The 20,485-nt window shown below is 44.3% G+C and overlaps 1 protein-coding gene across 1 annotated transcript in view; it reads right to left on the reverse strand.

Annotated features, from left to right (window-relative positions):
* TPPP3 (tubulin polymerization promoting protein family member 3) overlaps positions 1–20,485 on the reverse strand; it is a 216,888-nt gene that overhangs the window by 97,962 nt on the left and 98,441 nt on the right. The gene's annotated exons all lie outside the window — the stretch shown is intronic.

The following is a 20,485-nucleotide window of genomic DNA, read 5'->3' on the forward strand; positions in this document are numbered from 1 at the left end:
TTTCCAGGGTCACTTGTGAGGTTTCTTTGCATTCAGTTAGCTACCTTTTATTTTAAATCCCAACTTGTCAGTTCTTGTCAAGATGTTTAGCATCAGAACCAGAAAGTCTGCGTATGATGGCAGACATCCATTGCCAAGGCAGTGCAACCTATTAGAAAGTCCTTAGACTCTAGAGGTATATTTATGGAACAAAACAGACTCTTACGTGCTGAATATTATTCACTGTGGTTGGCTGATCCTTCTGTGTTAGATTTTCATTCCATCTGTAACCCGGATCCTCACCTGACGTCAGCCTGTGACCTACAGGATGAAAACTAATTTCCGTAAACCTTGTTTTTCATTTTTCTTCTTTTTTTTGGGAGCATGGCATCGCGGGCAGTGACCAACCGCCCCCTGAAACATAGCGCTCAACCTGTGTGGAGTTAAATATGCCCTGTGTAGTAACATCAGCTGGATACATTTAAACTTTCAATTGCGGGAGACCTTTGTCACGATCTCCCTGCCGGTAATTCACTGCCTGCCTTTGTGCCTGGAGTGGAGGTGATCGGGGCGATCCAGGGACAAGAAACTACAATCCCCAGCAGAACTTGTATGTTATGTATCACGTGACACACATGCAAACCCAGAATCAGAGGCGAATACTGATAGCTGCGGTGCCGATAATCCTGATTTGGTGCCCGTTGCTGATTTCTTCATTTTGTTTCCACATCCCAGTAAGGCAGTAAGAGTGCGCAGGCACTGTTCTTTGTTATCGCCTAAACTCTGTGCGAGTGTCATTTGAGGTTGTCCCTCGCTACGTTTCCAGTGTTGTCACTAGCCGCGTTTACTCCGGTCTTAACTGAGGTAACGCTGCACCTTCTTTGACTTCCCAAAGTCCCGAAACTCCTTTGTTGGAGGAGACCTAGTCTTTGGTCTTGTGCATAGGAGCTCTAGTGTTCGTTTTTGCTCCATTGCCCTAATACTCCTCTGTTGGATGAGACCGGCTGCGCCAAGTCTCGTGCAGAGGAGCCCCTTTTATTTAACATTACCGAATAAGACTTTGTGAGCGAACCATTACTAGCTTATGCCAAAGGGTCCAGTAAAGAAGAGATTTATTGGATGAAGTGTTTTGGCTACATATATCTATATAAAATGGTGACATTGTTCTTTCCTTGTTCAAACTGATGACCTGGGCTAAAGACAAGATATTTTTGTTCATAGCTCTGGAAATTAAGCCTCACAAGCTTTTGCCTTTTGTTTTTTGATTTCTATATAGGAGAGAGGTTCGGAGAGGGTGTGTTGCCATTTAGGCTAGGCGCCTGACCTCACTTCAAACACAATGGTAGGTATAATAGGAATATAGGAGGTATAACTCTACTATGTGGAAATAACAGTTATATTTCATTCACATGATTTCCTGTTCTTTTGTCTTGCAATCATAGGGTATTGAGGTGATCTTGCTGCTGCCCTCCGCTCTCTTCTATGTACTAGGCTCCACTTAATTTACTTTCAGGTGAGGGGGTGGGAAACATTCCACGCTGCATTACTTATCATTCTGTGTTTCTGCAGACTTAATTCTGTAAAACCTGTGGCTATACTGTGTTCTTCTATTCTCCTCAGATCTCCCTCCCAGCAGTCCCTACCCTTTCCTTCCCCTGCTCGATTACCTTAAAATTCTGTGTTTTCTCCTCAATGCCAGACTTGGGGTTGTCCAGAGGTGGGCCCCTTTAGAGCAACAACACAGGCCTGAGGATTTGTGTGGAGGAATCTGACAGAATTACCGGCCCACAAATTTGATTTCCTCCCAACTGTGGTGAGGTCAAGAATGGCCACCTTGGATGATGTGATGTCAGCGTTAGTATTAGTGCAGGCAGAGCTGGCTGTCTAACGTCAAGAGACAGCAGTCTTACAAACAAGGGTCGACTTGTTATAGAGAAACCCGTTCAATGCGGGTACCCCTCATCCAACATCAGTGGTGGTAGAGATGCCACCCCAAGTACCCTTGGCCCCGCCACAGAGGTTTCACAGGGATAGAAAAAAGGTCCAGGTGTTCATGACCCAGGTTTTACTACACTTTATGAGTAAACCGAAGATGTTTCTTAAAAACCAGGCTAGGGTGGCATTCCTAATCTCCTATTTGGGTGGTGAGGCAGCACAGTGAGCGGTCCCCATAGTCAGGGGAGAAGATCCACTGCTCTATGATTGGGATAGCTTTCAAAACGAGTTTGAGAAAACTTTTGATCGGAGGGCAGAGACTTTTTCAGCTGACAAGGATTTGCTGGAGCTCAAACAGGGTTCCTTGGATTTGGTCAGCTACCTAAACCCTTTCCGAAGGCTGATAGCAGAAACAAACTGGCCAGAAGCCAAACAATCTGTCATCTTTTATCAAGGCCTAACAGCCAAATTGAAGGACGTCCTCACTCAAATAGAGCCACAACCCAGTACCTGTGCGGCTCTCATCGAACTGACACTCCGTTTAGACCACAGATTACGAGAGCGCAAAGGTGATCACAAAAAGAAGACGAGGCACGCCCCCATAAGCGACTGAGGGTTTCCTAAGGAGAAGACAGAAGCAAGGCCTGAACCAATGGAAACTGGAACAGTGAGAGCATCTTTACCCTCAGTGAGAGGGACCATCGACGCAAGCAGGGCTTAAGCTTATATTGCGGTAAGAATGGTCATTTTCTTAGGGAATGTCCTGTTAAGCCCAGATCTGGTCGGTTTTGCTCTGGTCAACTGGCTACAGTAACAGCGAAAAAAAGGGGCAGAAAACTGCAGCGCTTGAGTCCATCAGAAGGGAACCTCTCAAGCGAAAGTACCATCCCTTCAGTAAAACTTGATGTTTTTCGTGATTCCGAACATTTTTTTATTTCTATGGAGATAGGAACAAACCAAGAGACTAACCCCATCAGAGCTATGGTGGATTTGAGGGCTACCTGCTGTTTCATGGACAGAGAAGAAGCCATCCGACCAGGAGTGTTGCTCATCCGCAAGAACACACCTGAACTGGTATATGCGGTGAAGGGCCAGGAACTGGAATCCGGACCAATTAGCCATAACACCCCTGAATATGAGCTCACTTATGAGGGGTATCATCGAGAACTAATCTCCTTTAATATCATTCAAGCTCCCCACTATGGGGTGATTCTGGGACTTCTGTGGCTGCGGAGACCTGAGCCTATCATCAACTGGACCAACAAGACCTTACAGTTACAGTCCAACTACTGCCAGGATTATTGCAACCAGTTGGCTACTCGACCTTCGACGGAATTAGCCACATTGCATTGTATTGCAACAGCAGCAGAAAAGGAGGTAGTGCTTCCAGACTGCTATAGAGCCTATATCGAGGTATTCAGTGATATCAAATTGTCACATCGACCTGGTCCCCGGAGCGGTGGTACCTTGCGGCCGGATTTACGCTCTTACCCAACCTGAGAACCAACATTTAAGGAGTTGTCTGGACAAACTTCTGGAACTTGGATTCATCTGTCCTTCAGGGTCTCCGGCAGCCTCTCCCCTTTTCTTTATTCCTAAAGCTAATGGGGAATTGAGGTGTTCTATTGACTTCAGGGCATTAAATGCCATTACGGTGAAAAACCAATACCCACTCTCATTGATCCACGTATTGTTGGAGTAAGTTAGAGCGGCAAGCATCTATACAAAGCTGGACTTGAGAGGGGCATACCACCTTGTGCGGATGCACAAAGGTGATGAATGGAAGACCGCCTTTAAAACGCGGTATGGGCAGTTCGAATACCTTGTGATGCCCTTTGGGCTATGCAACGATTCTGCCGCATTTCAATTCTTCCTCAACGAGGTTTTGAGGGAATATCTGGATATTTTTGTAGTCGTTTACATCAACGACATCCTCATATATTCAACAACAGAAGAAGAACATATCTTTCATATGCGCCAAGTCTTGCAGGCCCTACAGACAAATCGTTTGTTTTGTAAACTCACGAAACGTGAGTTTCATGTGACCACAGTGGTATTCCTGGGATTGATGCTCACCCCCTCAGGTCAGGTCATGGCAGAGAGGGAGATCAAGGCCATAGTGTATTGGCCACGTCCACAGAGCATTAAAGACATTCAAAGCCTTTTGGGCTTTGCAAACTTTTATAGGAGGTTCATTGGACATTTCTCAAGCATGGTGGCACCTCTGACCAGATTGACTAGGAAGAAAACACTGTTTGTATGGACGACGATGGTGCAAAGGGCATGTGATCACCTGAAAGAGGTCTTCACCACGGCCCCTGTACTCACTCATGCTAACCCTTGGTTGCCCTTCATTGTAGAGGCAGACGTTTCTGAAGTCGCAAATGGAGCTGTACTGTCCCAAAGACACGAGACGACAGGATGCCTCCATCCCGCGCTTTCATGACTCGGAAGTTGAACTCCGCCAAGCAGAACTATACGATAGCCGAAAAGGAGCTTTTGGCTATCAGGGATGCCTTCCTTGAATGGAGACATTGGCTTTTGGGGGCATCCCATCAAGGAACGGTATATACCGACCACCGTAATCTCCAATTCATGAAAGTGGCTCGACACCTCACTCCACGACAACTGCGGTGGATGTTGTTTTTTGTTGAGTTCCAGTTCATTGTTACCTTCCGCCCAGGCATCGACAACAAAAAAGCTGACGCTCTCACGCGCCAAGAACATGCTCTTCAACCAGAGGGGTCCCCTGAAAGAGCCATCATAGAGCCTGGCATAGTTCTATGTGTGGTACAGACCAATGATTTCCTACAAAGAACCCGAAGAGGAATACAGACCTTTTATTGGAGGATTGCATCAAGGTATCCCCATGAAAGGTAGACAAGTGCTCGTTCCGAATGCAACCCTGCAAAAACTGGCTTTTGCTTGGTGTCATGACCTACCATGCGCCGGTCATATGTGAGGAGAAAAAACTCTAGGAAGAATGTTGCAATAGTTCTGGTGGCCTACTATTCGACCAGATGTTGTTTCATTGGTGCATGACTGCAAAACCTGTGCACAGATGAAGACGGATCACCACCAAGCACAGGGTTTACTCCGGATCATGCCCACACCTGAGAGGCCATGGGAAAGATTCTCAGTGGACTTTGTGGTAGGGCTACCTAAAGACCAGGGAATGACCGCTATCATAGTGGTGATAGACTACCTGTCCAAGATGGGCCATTTTATTGCATGTAAACAAGCCCCCACAGCAAGCCACCTGTCTCAACTGCTGCTCACCCACATAGTTTGTCTCCATGGTCTTCCCCATGTCATAGTGTCTGATAGGGGGGCCCAGTTTACAGCCCGGTTCTGGAAGACTTGGTGTTCCATGTTACGCATCACTTCCTCCCTCTCCAAGAGCTTCCATCCCCAAACCGATGGCCAGACAGAGAGGTTGAACCAAACTCTGAAGCAATACCTGAGGTGCTATGTCGATACCACTACTGACATTTGGGTTGACTGGTTATGGGCAGCGGAGATAGCCCACAATAATGTCATACACTCATCAACTAAACACCACCTTTGTTCTGCACATATGGGTTCCATCCACGGTTTGCTCCCTTAATCTTGCCTGACACTAACACCAAACTACCTGATTTACGTGCAAGATTACTGCTTATGCGTAGAACTCTGTTAGAGGCAGGAAAAACTTTTTGAAAGCCAAGGAGAGGTATAAAGCACAAGCAGACAAACACTGAAGGCCTGGTCAAATATTCAAGCAGGGGGACTGGGTATGGCTATGCACCAAGCACATCAGGTCTCGGAAGCACAGCGTGTTTAATCCCAAGAACATAGGCCCCTATCGGGTGGTTAAACACGTAAACCCAGAACCAGGGTATAGCAGCGAATGCTGATGGCCACGGTGCCAATAATCCTGATTTGGTGCCTGTTGCGGACTTCTTCGTTTTGTTTCCACATCCCAGCAAGGCGGTAAGAGTGCGCAGGCAGTGTTCTTTGTTATGGCCTAAACTCTGTGCGAGCGATATTCGAGTTTGTCCCTCGCTACGTTTCCAGTGTTGTCACTAGCCGCGTTTACTCCGGTCTCCACGGAGGTAACGCTGCACATTCTTTGATTTCCCAAAGTCCCGAAACTCCTCTGTTGGAGGAGACCTAGTCTTTGGTCTCGTGCAGAGGATCTCTTGTGTTTGTTTTTGCTTCATTGCCCTAATACTCCTCTATTGGATGAGACCGGCTGTGCCAGGTCTCGTGCAGAGGAGCCCCTTTTATTGAACATTACCGAACAAGACTTTGTGAGCGAACCATTACTAGCTTATGCCAAAGGGTCCGGTAGAGAAGAGATTTATTGGATGAAGTGTTTTGGCTACATATATCTATATAAAATGGTGACATTGTTCTTTCCTAGTTCAAACAGATGACCTGGGCTAAAGACAAGATATTATTGTTCATAGCTCTGGAAATTAAGCCTCACAAGCTTTGCCTTTTGTTCTTTGATTTCTATATAGGAGAGAGGTTCGGAGAGGGTGTGTTGCCATTTAGGCTAGGCGCCTGACCTCACTTCAAACACACTGGTATGTGTAATAGGAATATAGGAGGTATAACTCTACTATGTGGAAATAACAGGTATATTTTATTCACATGATTTCCTATTATTTTGTCTTGCAATCATAGGGTATTGAGGTGATCTTGCCACTGCCCTCTGCTCTCTTCTGTGTACTAGGCTCCACTTAATTTACTTTCAGGTGAGGGGGTGAGAAACATTCAACTCTGCATTACTTATCATTCTGTGTTTCTGCAGACTTAATTCTGTAAAACCTGTGGTTATACTGTGTTCTTCTATTCTCCTCAGATCTCCCTCCCAGCAGTCCTTCCCCCGCTCAATTACCCCAAAAGTATGTGTTTTTTCCTCAATGTCCAGAGGTGGGCCCCTTTAGAGCATCAACACAACCCTGAGGATTCGTGTGGAGGAACCTGACAACTTTCTTGGGGAACCCCAATATAGTGTCCCATTTTTTGGCTCTGAATGTACGACCCACGTCCCCTTCCCACGTGTCACGTAGCGGCTGTAACAAAATCGCTCTCTCAACTCAAATTCCATGAGTGAGCCATTTAGTCAGATGAGCCCCGTTACCCATTAGGTACTGCATGGTAAGCAGTGTGTTTGCAGGTGGTTCAGTGTCCTCAGGCGACCACATGACGTGTATGTATCTGGAAATATGTGCGTGCAATAAGAGCAATGCATCCGGGGCAACATGGACACATACAAACGTGTCATGCGACATCAATACACCCTCCGTAAAGAAATCTCCTAGTGTAGTGATACCCGCCTCAGTCCACGACTTCAGCGCACGACCAGAGAGTACCCCGGAACGTGTGGGAATGCCCTACAACGGAATGGTGGGGGCATACGGTGCCCTCCCTCCAGTGTATCTTACTGCACTCCGCCAGTAAGTGATAGCTAATTTCAGTAAGTGGGGCAGCGACGTCAACGGGGAGCTTGTGGTAGCAAGAGCCTGTGGATAATTCCCTTATCCCTGTCTCGCGATGACATATCTAGCTCGTGTAAATTGCAACTTGCTTGCCAATATACCAGCCATTGCAACTGGCTGGCATAGCAATACGCACGTAGATCGGGTACCCCCAAACCTCCCTGTTTCGCGTCAAGTTGTAGCTTCGCCATACTAATACGTCTACGTCCTGTGCCCCATATTAGCTCCGTCATCAATTAGTTCAGCATTCTATAGGACCTCATGGAGACAAGTATCGGCAGGTTGCTGAACAAATAAAGGATCCTCGGCAAAAGCACCATTTTTGTGATGCCTACCCTGCCCGGCACCGATAGGGGCAGTGAAACCCAGAATTGAATCTGGGATTTTAAAGCGCAATCGCACGCCCCAGGTTGCCATCCAGAAGGTCCGATGTAGTGCGATAAATTTGTATTCTGAGATATTAAAAGGTGTCAGGTGCTATGTGAAAGATCCAGGGACCGAACCGGAAAGCCCTGTCCCCCTCAGCGCTATCAAAAAAGTACGCATACGACTTAGCAGCATTGATATCCAGGCCAGAGAGACCCTGGAATGACTCAAAAATGGAAGGCACAGGATGAGGGTCAGCACCCATATCCTTGATATAAAGAATAAGATCATCCACATATGCCGAGACAGAGTGGAGTGCACAACCACGCGCTATACCCCTGCAACCTGTAAAAGCACGAAGTCTGTGTCGGAGTGGCTCCAATGCCAGGATAAACAACAACGGTGACAAGGGGCAGCCCTGCCTAGTCCCCCTGGCCACTACATATTGTCCTGAGACGTGCCGTCCCGTTCGTGCCCACTCCGAGGGGTTCATATACAGCAAGCGTACCCATGCTATGTATTCCTCCGGTAAGCCAAAGCATGTAAGAGTATAGAACATATAATCCCATCGTAGGGAGTCAAACGCCTGCCTCAGATCAAGAGATATGCAGCCTTATGTAGTCCCTATACCGTGTGTGCCTAACATAACCTGATGCAGCAGTCTAATGTTGAGTGCTGTGCTCCTACCAGGTACGAACCCACACTGATCAGAATGTATCAGCGCAGGTAAAAACTGATTAAGATGAGTGGCCAGTAACTTAACGAGGATTTTATCATCCGTGTTGAGGAGTGATAATGGTCTATAGCTCGAAATAAGCAAAGGATCCCTCCCGGGCTTCAAAAGCGAAACCACTAACACCTGCAACGTAGCGCAATGATTCGTTGCAAAGACTCTGCAAGTGAGGAGTCAGCAGGTCAGCGTACATTGCATAAAATTCGGCCGGGAGACCATCACTCCCCGGAGTCTTATTACGTGGTAATGCCTTAATTGCCTGTCGTATTTCCACGCCTGTTAGTGGTCGTAATAGGTTGTTGCGTTGATGTTGTGTAAGTTGGGGACCGTATATACCATCAAAGAACGGTTCAAAGTCAGTGTCAATAAGGTCAGGCAGTGGATCATACAGGGTTTCATAATAGTTGTTAAACTCGGTATTGATGTCTAGTTGTGTATTTGCCACCACATCTGCGTTATTCCGGATCACCAATATAGGTGTGGGCAAGGGGGCATTCTGGACCAGCCGCGCCAACAGTGGTCCCGATCTATCAGCTTGTGTGTGTTGTTTTTGTTTTTTTTTTCTCTTTTTTTTGTTTTTTTGTTTTTTTTGTTGTTTTTTTTTCTTTTTGTGTCCTCATTAGCCAAAAAGTCGATCCAACTATGCTCTTGTCCTCTCAGACACGAGGACCGACCCCCCCGTAGCACCTAGAAGCCCAATGCTGGGCTCCAGGTGCCCAGAGAGTCAGCCCCCATGCTGCCAACAGAGCTTGGACGGACATACTCCCTTTGGACCAGTTCGGCCAGTTGTCCAGTAGCTGTACGATACCACCCTTTTGGACAGAGAGATTTTAGGCCTAATCATCGGACCCGGGGGAGAAAAAAAAAAAACGGATTGGCTAACTATCCCTCCTCCAATCGATCAAGAGGTCCCAAAATTTAAGAGATCGAGGGCTGCATGTTCTCGATAGGTCCAGCTTTGAAGTTGCATATAATGAAGACAGCCACTCTGCATGTGTTGGGGGATTTATGTTAACCCAATTTTTACAGATTTACACTTATAGAGCGCACTGATACCAGTCGGCGTCCAGATTTCCCTTCTAGCCAGTAAGATGGCATAATACAAAAAATCTCTCTTTGATCCCTTGATGTTGTGATTTAATACGAAAATGATTAAAGACCATGAGCACGGGATAGTGACACTAAGAATAGATTCGAGTGTTGTTCTGACTTGGTGCCAAAAGGTGGCAATGTTCGGACACTCACAAAACATATGAAGGTCTGACGCTGCTGGTAAAAAGCATTTACAGCAGCACTTCCCTGTTTGAAATTTCGACAGCCTTTTAGGAGAGTAATACGCTCTATGAAGTGTGAAGAAATGGTTGCGCCTCAGCCATGCTGGCTTGATGATTTTGTAGAGGAGGGTAAAAGATTCCTCCCAAATAACCTCCGTATCTGGTTCTCCCTCCGCACCCCAAAGTTTTTCCGGAGGTTAAAGTCTCGCTCTCCATCCTCTATAATATGCCAATAAAAGAGTGCAACTTCCTTTTTTCCCACCGGTCTTTCAACTAGGATATTTTCTAAAGGACTCTCCTGTCCCATCATTCCTTTCTTCTTGATTTGAGTCAGAATCCAACTTCCTATTTGTAGATATACTATCCAGGAGAGTGGTGATGTTACTTTAAGCTTAAAGATATCCCAGTCCATGATTGATCCTTCCGTCAGCAGATCACCCCACTTTGTGATCCCTGCGTCCAGCAGGACTCTTTTGGCTGTGTTGGCTTCTTGTGATGCTAGTCCAGATAGGTCCCAAATTGGGGCATGTTCAGATAAGTGTCCTATCCCGGCCTTAGATTTTATTTGAGACCATTCTTTTAAACTACTCAATAGTGTCTTTAATCTGATTTTTTTGAAAAACTTCTGGTGGCCGACCTTGAAGAGAAAACCATTCACTGGAAGGTCCGAACCCAATAGCATTGCCTTGCACATAAGCCCATTTGCATTTTCCCAGGGGAGCTTAAGTAACATCCTAGAGTGGGTCAGATGAAATGCCCAGGCATAATTTTCCAGGTCTGGCAATGCAAGCCCCCCTTTTTCTCTTCTCCTTCTCAATTTTTTCCAAGCTAATCTGCTGGATTTATATCCCCAAATGAATGAATTAATATTTTGCTGAAATTTTGCAAGCTGCTTGGTATCAAAGACTAGCGGAATGGAATTAAAGATAAAGGTAAATTTTGGGAGAATACTCATTTTTATCAAGCTAGTTCTCCCATAGATGTTAAGCGGGAGAAAGGACCAGGATTTCATCAGAATTTGGGATTCTCGGGAAATACGGGCTAAGTTGTTTTGAGCCAAGTGTTCTAGATCTTTAGTTATTGTAATTCCCAGGTACCTCATTGAGGATTTTATCGGGAGTTGAAGATTGTGAATATTCCAAACCATAATTTCGGTATTTTCCTGCGTTAATTTCGTATCCCGAGAATTTCCCGAAGTTCTCCGCTTTCTTCATGATTATGGGGAATGCCAATGTAGGATCAGTTGTATAAATGAGTATATCATCTGCATAGAGGCCAATCTTCTTTTCCCAGCCCGAAAAAGTAAAGTGTGGTATGTTGGTATCCTCCCTGATAGATTGTGCAAACGGTTCTACATATAAATTAAAGAGAAGGGGGGGATGAGGGGCAGCCCTGCCTTGTTCCTCGGCTGATTTTAAAAGGAGTTGTTTGCGTACCATTTATTAGTAGAGATGCTCTAGGGTTGTTATATAATAAGCCTATGGTCTTACAAAATTTGGGTCCCAGATGGAATTTATTCATTATTGAATTTAAGTATGCCCAATTTACCCTATTGAACGCTTTGGTGGCGTCGAGGTCATGATGGCCAGGGGTAGGCCGAAAGTTGAGGCGATGTCCGTGGCTCCCACCAAATCATAGGTTAGATCAGCCAGTTGCTGGCCTCTAATAAACCCCTTTTGATCAGAGTGGATGATCGATCCAATCTTGCTTCCCGATCTCGCAGCCAAAATTGAGGTAAAAATCTTGTAGTCATTATTGAGAAGCGAGATTGGGCGATATGATCCACATTCGGCTGGGCCCTTGCCTGTTTTTAATATTAAAGCTATATTGGCTTCCCCCCAGGAGCTTGGTGGTGCCTGCCCTCTAATCATTATGTCATTAAAAAGGTTCGTAAGGACTGGGGTAAGCGTGGAATTAAGTACCCTATATAATTCCCCGGGGAGACCATCTGGTCCCGCGGCTTTGCCCTGTGATAGTTGCTTGATAGTGTTAGAGACTTCTAATTCCGTTATATCTTTATCTATATTTTCAGTTTGGGAACTCTCCAGTTCCGGAAGAATTATATTATTCAGCCATTCGTTCCTTTCATCTACATTAACGTTCAGTTCCTCTGTGTATATATTCTGGAAGAACTCACTGAAGGCTTCCCCTATGGCGGTGTTTGTTGACCTACTATTGACTTCTCCAGCGACCCTCACTTCTTTAATGAAATTTCTAGATTGATCCGCTTTAATTTTCCAGGCCAACAGTTTTCCTGCAGATTCGCCATATTCGAAGTGGGCAAGTTTGCTTGCCTGCCATCTTTTATTTATCCTCTCCTGCAGTAGTGTGTCTAACTTGGCTTTTAATTCTGTTTTCTCCTCTTGATTGTCTGAGGGGAGCTGATCTAATGATTCTAAATGAATTCATTCTTGCTCAATATGTCGAATTCCCTCTTCATATTTCTTTCTTCTGTATGAGGCCCTCCCTGTAATGCAGCCCCTAATGAAGGCCTTCCAAGCCTCCCATAGTATGACCAAAGAGGTAGAGCCTAAATTTTGCTCTAAAAAGGAGACTGTTTCCTGCGTCAGATAATCTTTCTCCTCTTCCTCCAGTAGAATTGTTCAGTCAAAAGACCAAGAAGGGTGGGTAGATTTCTGATCTAATTTTACAGAGAAAAAGATAGCAGAGTTATCTGAAAAGTGTAGAGGGAGGTATGTTATGCTTTTAACCCGATCCTTAATGGATCGACTAAATAGAGCATAATCAATTCGTGATTTATGTCTGTAATTTTAGTTGTGGTAGGAGACTCCCATGGCATTGCCAGCCCTTTGTCTCCATAGATCTATTAGGCCAAGATTCGACATACATCTGAGCAATGTATCCCTCATATTACTATGAGCGACCGCTCTAGAAGTGGGAGATTTATCTAGCTTTGGATCTAGGACAAGATTGAAATCTCCCACCCATATTATGGGATCAGAACAAGTGATCAAGTGGTTCTGCAGGATGTTTAAATAAGAAGGGTCGTCCTGGTTAGGTCCATAGTAGCTGATGATGGTAACATCCTTCGAATGTAATTGAGCATTAACTATCAGCCACCTGCTACTCGCATCTGTTTCCCAACTCGTAATCTGGGCCCTTGCTGCTTTTTTAAAAATGATGGCTGTACCACGAATGCTAGTGTTGTGGTCCGTAGTTATAAATTTATAAACCCATTTGAGCTTTTTAAGTATATCTGTAATCTCCTGTTTATTCAAGTGTGTTTCCTGGATCGCAATGATCTGCGCGGGTGAATCCCGTAGGTATTGTAAAATTCTATTTCTTCTAGCCCCAACACGCAGACCATTTACGTTCCAGGATAGAAATTTAGTGTCCGACATTAATATTTAACGGAGTTTCCCACCCCTCTCCTCTGATACTTTTTTTGCAAAGATGCCTGTTGTTAATTATATCTCTTGCTATTTTGACCAAACAGCTGCTTTGGAACACTGATGGATCTATATTCTTCATGATTTTAAAATTCGGTTTATGAGGACTTTTCATATTTTGCCTTTCCCTTCCCACCCCCCTCCCCTTCCCACCCCCCCCCAACTTACTCTGGCTTGATGTGTTGCCAGCTTGTCGTCTCTGACGTTTTCCTGCTCCATGACCTAATATCTATCTTATTGGCCACTATGTTTAAGATGTAGGCAGTGGTGGCTCATAAAGCCCTATTTTAAGTCCTTTATATGGTAGTTGTCTTATAGCATTTTGTTACTATTGAAGATACTCAGGTGGCCAAGGATGGATTTGGACCATAGTATGGGAATTGAAAGTAGGTCCCGATACGCCTTTACCTCAGACTTTTAAGGATAAGTATGCTAGGGGTTTAAGATCTGTAGTGAGATTCCCGATTTGATAAACTTATATTTATCTATCACACACTACTGTTTAGTTTTCCTATGTTCTAATATCGAAGTTATATAACATCACCCAAGTGTACATACTTTTGTGTATTCCCTCTTTATTTTTTTATTTTTTTTTCCCTTTCCTTTCTTTTCTTTTCTTTCCCCCTTTCCTTATTTTTTCATTTTTTTTGTTCTTTTCCCACTATTTTCTTTCCCTCTTTTTTTATTTTTTTCCCCTTTTTCCTTTTTTTTATTCCCCTTCTTCCCTCCTTTCTTCCTTCCTTCCTCTTTTTTTTCCCTTTCCCCTTTCCCTATTATGAGTTTTGTTCTTTTTCTTGTTTTTCTCATTCTTATTCTATTTTATTTTCCCACTTTCTTTTTTTCTTTTTTCCCCCCTTTCCTTTCTTGACTCATTTAACAGATTGCTCTATTATTTATTTATTTATTAATATTATTATTATTATGTTTTATTTATCAGTTTTATTTTTTTACAAAGATTTTTCACACGTGATCCGGAGGATTTGCGTGTTCGCTAATAGTGACAAGTAACTCATCAGCTTCAAAGGGAGACTTGACATTGTACATTTTATTATTGTACATTACCCTTAGAAAGGTGGGGTATCTCATTTGGACAGTAGCTCCTAAACTTCTGAATTTTTCCATCCGTTGGCCTAGTTCCCACTGTCTATCCAGTGTAGTTTTGGACAGGTCCGATCTCACTTCAAAAGAGAAATCTAAAGTTTTCAAAGTCTTGGCTTTCAAGGCTGAAGTCAAAATCCTCTCTTTCAGAGAATATGTTAAGAAATTCACCAGGATCTTCCTTGGTTTATCTCTACCTGGTTTAAGGCGGAACGGATCTCGGTGTACCCTCTGAATATCTGTTTCTATCTCAGACAAAGGTTCATCCATATTTAGAGAGTCTTTTAATATAGTTGCGACAAAGTTCTTTAAGTCTCCTCCTTCTTTTCCCTCCGGTATTTTTAGGAGCCTTAAGTTATTTCTTCTAGAGAAATTTTCTAGGGACTCAACCCTCTCTTTGACTGTATTGCCTTCTCGTCTTAATGTCTGAATCTTTCCCTCGGCAACCTCCAGTTTTACCTTGAGTTCTTCAACACAATTCTCTAGGCCCCCGGTTCTTAGTGAGAGACCATCTACCTTAGACTCTAAATTTTCACACATTGTACGGATCTCTGATTGAGTGAGTCTGGACTCCTCTAAACATCTCTTTGATTCCTCAAATCCGTTTCTAATCTCTTTCCTCATACTAAGAAGTATGGCTTGAATGGTACCGTCGCTGCCATTATCTTCGCAACCCCCACTGCATTGATCCAAGTCTTTTGTATAACTTCCCGCTGCTGCAGTGAGGGCTTGCTGATCCAGAGAAGAGGTTGCGTCAGCAACTCGATCTACTGGGTCCCCCATCTCTATACCTCTAGCTAACTCTCCTTCGCCTTCCAGTTTTCCTTCCTTATCTCCCAGATTACCGAGTATAGCTATAGGAGGTGTAGAAGTAGTTATAAGTCCAGCCTCTTCCACTAATGAGAGTGCAGTTTGTGTACAAGGAGGTTTTTGGGCCTCTTGATTTATGTTTAAGACCTGGGGGAGGACCTTAAAATAAGACTTCAGTGAGGGTGTTATTCGGGCGATTTTTCTAGTTTTTGTTTTGGAGCCCCCCTTAATCAGACTGGCCTTATGCAGCAGCTCCTTCGGAGCGGTATAACGCAACTGATGTTCCTTACCCCTCTTCGCTAACCTTAAGGCAGGGGGTTGAAATGTATCAGTTGCAACCTCGTGTTCCAATTTGGCCTCAGACTCAGACTCTATGAGGGGCTGCTCCCCTGGGCTTTTTTCGGTTCCCTGCGCTTGACCTGTATCACTAGAACCCGTAGCGACAACTAATTCTTTGCCTTTATTGCTGCCTTTTCCCTTCCCCTTAGCCTTCCGCTTCCCCAGGGTTCTAGCGGTAGTTATATGTGAGGTCTCACTCGATGTCTGGCTAGAAGTTTGTTGTGAGTTGAATCTAAAGATTTTAGGTGTGGGGTCTGGATTTTGCAAGGAGTGATAGCCCTGTATGTCTACGGGGTCCTGGCTATCGATAGGCTGTAACTCACCGATCAAAGCAGACAACGCCCTCCCCCTCTGCTGGTCCCCCTTACCGCACCAAGTAGTTGTTGCCACTTTTTTTGCTGATATGCTGTACACCGCTGCCCTTCTGCTTCTTCGGAGCTCCACGGCTGCGTCAGCCTAGCGGTAAAATGCGGGGAGAAAAGGCTCCCCCCAGCACATTGGCAGCTCTATTCAGGCTTGTTTTGATGCAGCACTGGTACCTTTCTTGCGCCGTCTGACTTTCGATCTCTTCCTAGGTTTTGCAGAGCAGCACAACGTTTGTCTCAGCAGATTACAGCTCCATGTATATAAGCCATCTTGACCCAAGCCTGCGCCTGTTCGAATCGTCTCAACCTTCAGGCAGTATCTCAGTGACTATGAAATTCAAATGAGACTTATCACCGCTCCGCTCTGCTCTACAAGCTTCAGTGTCCCCAAGTTCTATTGTTCTGTATTATTTACGCTGCGGTCTCTCTCCACCTGTGCCTGAGCCTGCTCACTTTGCTCACTTTCTTAACATCTTCTTAACACAAGTCGCTTCTCAATAGAATTGTCTCCGTTAACCTCAGGACCAGGATCTCCCTTTTTTCCTTTTTAAAATTTTTTTTTTTAATACTCGCCGCTCCCACGCCGTTCTCAGAGCGGCACTGCCCCCCCCCCCCCGCAGCTCAGCCGGCTGCAGCACGCCGCAGGCACGCCGCGGGCTCCAGGAGCCTGGAGCCGGAGCTCCACCCGCCTTCTCCCTCTCACTTCCCCTCAGCTACGGAGCCTCCGGAGCCCGCTCCAAACCTCCAAGCCTCCGCTGCGGATCTGAAAGTTTCTCAGTGATCTTGGGGATTAGCTTCGCTTGCGTGTTGTTTTTGTGTGTATAACCTGTGATCCACTACACACAGCTCTTCAAGCAGCTCTGCAAATTGAATGTTAGCCTCTTGCAATTGTGTCAGTTGGTCATTTGTCCCCATAGCCTCCTCCTCCAGCGCGGCCAACCTCCCCTCAGTCTCCGTAAGCCGCTCTATAAGAGCGTGTCGCACGCCTGACTTGGTGCTAATCTCCACCCCCCTGATGACCGTTTTGAAGGCATCCCACACTATTTCTCGGGAGCTAGCAGACCCTGTATTTTCGTAGAAGTAGTTGCCTATTGCTTTTGAAAGGGTAGTGTGGGAGACCTGATCCTCCAGCACCTCAGGTTGTAGTTTCCAATTTGGTATCGGAGTTGGAACCCTGCCACACTACATAGTTAATTCTACAGGGTTTTCCCCATATGGAGTACCGAAGTAATGGACTCAAATATGGTGCCGGAGCATAGGAATCGGTCTATCTGAGGGTGCAGTCCATGTGGAGGTGAATAAAAAGAGTATTCCCTGTGCCCAGTGTGTTTTACTCGCCAAGCATCCGGCAGTTCCCAGCCTTCCGCCCAGTCCCTAAGCGCTTCCGCTTGTTTTTTGCTTTCAGTGGCATGCAGTGGGGGATGAGACCTGTCTAAGTCAATATCCAACACAGCATTGAAGTCACCCCCAATGACCCAAAGATATGCCGCCCACTCTGTCAAAGCTGCACCCAGTGTAGTCAGATATTTATCGATGTTCGGTGCATATTTACAGCCCATGACCACATGCGTCCCATCTAATAATCTGTAACCCTTGTTAGCAGCAGAAAGACAAAATAGTAATTTAGAGAGTGGCACTATTAGTGGAAATTTTTCTGAAGTTTGTAACTCGGAGACCCCCTGTCAAGACAATGTTTTCTTTGAAGACAATCTCCAGACACAGTTTTTATCGACACCGTACCAAATTAGTAGTTCAATTATACCAGTTAGAGCTTGTTTAACCACACAGCAGACAAAGAAAGAACAGATGCATTATATAACCTCTGTTTTCCATCCAAACGATATACCTCAGTCTTGTGACCCAGTGAAGATCACACTCCCTGCTACTAAAGAGGCAATGTTCAATGCTACATTCAAAGTAAACAATCAGATTAACAAAAGAGAGAAAACACCTACTAGAACAAAGACAGCGAATAGCCAGTTTAAACTAAATCCAACATTTAGTTCGATTGCTTGTTGTGAAGTTTCAAAGTCTACTGCTGTTCTTGGAGGCAAAGATCTACAATCTTCACCGGATATATTGGAATCAAAGATTTTGGAATTACAACAAGAGAATAAAATGTTTCAAACTCTGTTGAAAAACTGTAACCCAGAGTTCAAGTAGGAATCTAAAACTCTAGTACAAGACTGCTTTTCAGCTTCTATGTTAGCCTCCTTAGAAATGGAGAATGAAACTATGCACACTATTTCGCGGTCCCCTCAGAGCTGGTCCAGTAATTGTGTAAATAATACTGTGGCTGATCACTCAGATTCCACTCAGAATAGCCATAGTACCATGTCTCAAACTGCAGTTAAGGAAAGTATTTGTTTGCATTCTGATTTTCTAACTCCTCTGTTTTGTTTTCTAGTGCTAAATTACATCTAGGTGCTAAATCTGAGATGTGTCCCTCCAGTTTTGAGGAACCTCAAATTCCAGGCAGGACACAACACATCTCTTTGCTTTCTTTTCCTGGTAGTGAGGTCAATTCTATCTCAGAGATAACCCATAGACAGGCCATTGACATACAGAAAAAACCTGAACCATTGACCCTCATATTCCCTGATGTGACAATGTCCTGTGACTCGGACCATGCTCTTGATTTAACTGCTGCAACTGAAGTCAACCTCCTCGATGAGAAGAAGCAAAATCCTGATCCCTCCTTTGCTGTTTTGCCTTCAAGCACACCACATGTTGAAAAATCAGGAAAGGATAGTACTGTATGCTCTGATGCACCTGTACCACCTTCTAATGCAGATGAAAATGAGAAAATTTCCAAAACTAAGTGATCTCTTACTTGTTTTCACATTTATCGATAGTGTGACTTGTGCTGCGATCTTAAATCTGGATCCTGAGAGTCTTTATTCATATACTTTTCCTCGCCTTTGATGCTTCTGCACATTATTCATGATGATACGATTATTGAGATAATTATACTCATTCACTTGTTTGAGTGAATCCAGTTACGTGTTTACCTCACTTTTTATCTTATTTTGTGGTATTCCACTATCAAATCATGTAACGTTGAGTCCTCACTGCAAGAATGGATTATTAGACACCTTCCTACTACTATCTATGCCTTGATGAAGTCTCTGTGGGAGACGAAACACGTGTTGGCGATTTGTGGCGATTTGTATGCTGGAAAAAGCTGTTTTCTATGAATTTTGAATAAAGAAGAATAATCAAACTTTCGTTACTTTGAAGAGGACCTCTTTTTGATTCCACATTGGACCACTGCTTATCCTTATACTGTGTGATTGTTATAATATCCCATGAACACTACTGGTGACAATAGTTTAATCTTTTATCTGTGCAATACGTACCAAAAAAACTGAAATAAGTCTAAATATGTTTTGGAGTGCTGTAAAGAGATCCTCACCTCTCTAGCAGTATTTCTGGTTGTACATTTTTGTGCACCAACACAGCATCTTTAGGTAGTAGGTGCTTTGAGTTTCTTAAGCACCCATTGTATACTATTCGATTGTGTTTACTTACAGCGCGTAATTACTATGAAACGTATTTTCCCTTTTTGAATGTTGCTGACTTTTCCATTTTGGACACTACTACCTTCCTTTTGTTGAAGTGATAGGATGTTGTAAAAGTGTTAGTCACAAGTTGGGAGAAATGTTCACTAACAGGTTGGTCAAAAAATGCAGGACATTGAGGTGAATGTATACACATTAATAACTCCAAGCACAAGGGAAGTGAGGAAATAGTTGATCTACTAAAGGGGGGGTGGTTATAATACATGTAGAAAATGAAGAAGACACACTAATGTCAATGCAAGCATTTGCAGAAAAGTGTGTACAGATGTACATAATAATGGGAAAATGCAGGTCTAAGCTAGTAGAATAAAAAGCGTGAAAAGAGTCAGGACCCATGGGGGGGGGAGTTGGGGGGGAAGGGAGGAAGTAGACATGAGCTTCAGTGGAATAGAGAAATATAAGCAGACGCAGCAGGAATGGAAAATTACAGTCCACATTGTGAGAACACGCCTCTGAAAAAATATGTGGCTAAAGCAGCGCAGAGGCACAGGATAGGTGGGAGATTAGGCCTTGTAGATCAGCAGACATGTCGGGAGTAGTGCTTCTAAGAGACAAGTCAAGGACAACCGGTAGTTCAAGTGGTGGTGTGGAAGCCTAACGAATAACACATGCACAAGTTGCATTCATTAGCGTGTGATTATCTATTTTTGCAGAAAGTATCACTTCTTGGTATAAAGTTGTGCTTAAGCTAATACATGATTAGATTTGCAAATGTATGACATATTTGTAGTCACAAAATGTATAAAAGAACCTGGTCACAATATTGTAAGTAGACGCTCAGAATACATCCATTTCTACAGAGCTGACTGACCTTCAGTGCACTTTATATACACTTTGTACTATATTGCCAACAGAAGTTGTGCCGTCTTTTTTTCCGGCCGTCAACGCCAGTAGTTCTGCCCAGCCATCGTGGTTGTGCATTTTGCATATTTCCAAGATGTGCTCTAAGGTGTTCGATGCAATATGACAGTCATCTTGTAAATGTGTTTTTTATACTTCAAAGATGGCAACCACACCTCATGATGCGACATGGCATGATGCAATGTGTGGAAATTTAGAATGTATGAAAAAATGCACTTCCAGGATGACTGCAGCCTAGCTTTATG

Source organism: Lissotriton vulgaris, chromosome 12, assembly GCF_964263255.1.
Source record: "Lissotriton vulgaris chromosome 12, aLisVul1.2, whole genome shotgun sequence".
NCBI lineage: Eukaryota > Metazoa > Chordata > Amphibia > Caudata > Salamandridae > Lissotriton > Lissotriton vulgaris.